Source organism: Penaeus monodon, chromosome 23 (genome assembly GCF_015228065.2).
Source record: "Penaeus monodon isolate SGIC_2016 chromosome 23, NSTDA_Pmon_1, whole genome shotgun sequence".
NCBI classification, from domain to species: domain Eukaryota; kingdom Metazoa; phylum Arthropoda; class Malacostraca; order Decapoda; family Penaeidae; genus Penaeus; species Penaeus monodon.
In genome coordinates this window covers 6,287,579-6,288,281 of record NC_051408.1, presented here as the reverse complement: position 1 = coordinate 6,288,281, position 703 = coordinate 6,287,579, and positions in this window count along the sequence as shown.

The window sequence follows — 703 nt, the reverse complement described above, 5'->3', positions numbered from 1 at the left end:
CCCCCGATCCCGATTAAAAGTGTAAAAAACCCCCCCAAACCCCCCCCATTCCCCGAAAACCCCCCGGGATAACGTGTCAAAAATTTCCCCCCTAAAAAAAAAAAAAAAGGGAAAAGGAAACCGTTTGGGAAATAATGGGAAATAAAAAAGGAAAATTTTGAATGAAAATAGATATGAAAATAGATATTCAGAAAGGGAGGGAATTACAAGATCTTGAAAATTTTTGAATAATAAAAGAATAAAAAGGAAAAAATGAAATAATGATAAGAAAAATGATAAGTGAATAATGAAAATTTAAATTGATAATTTGAATAAAAAACATCATAATTGAAAACTGAAAAAGATAATAATTTGCGGGAACTGAAAAATGATAAAAATAATTGAAAAACCTTAAAAAATAAAAGGAAATAACTAAAAACCCAAAAAAACCTTATGTCTTTAAAATCCCCTTTTTTTTTTCCCCCCCTTTTTTTAAATTTGTCTTTTTGGGGGGTAATTTATGGGGGTTTGGTATTATTAATTTTTTGGGCGGTGCTGATGATCAATGAAATCCCGGGGCCCGGGCATGAGGTGCGCAAAAAAAAATAAACTCAGGGGCCAGGAACCTGTCGGGGGTCCCCCTTTTTTCTTTTTCCCTCCCTCTTTTTGCGGGTTTTCCCTCTTTGTGTGTGTGAAATATTTTTACTATATCCCCAAAAATTTT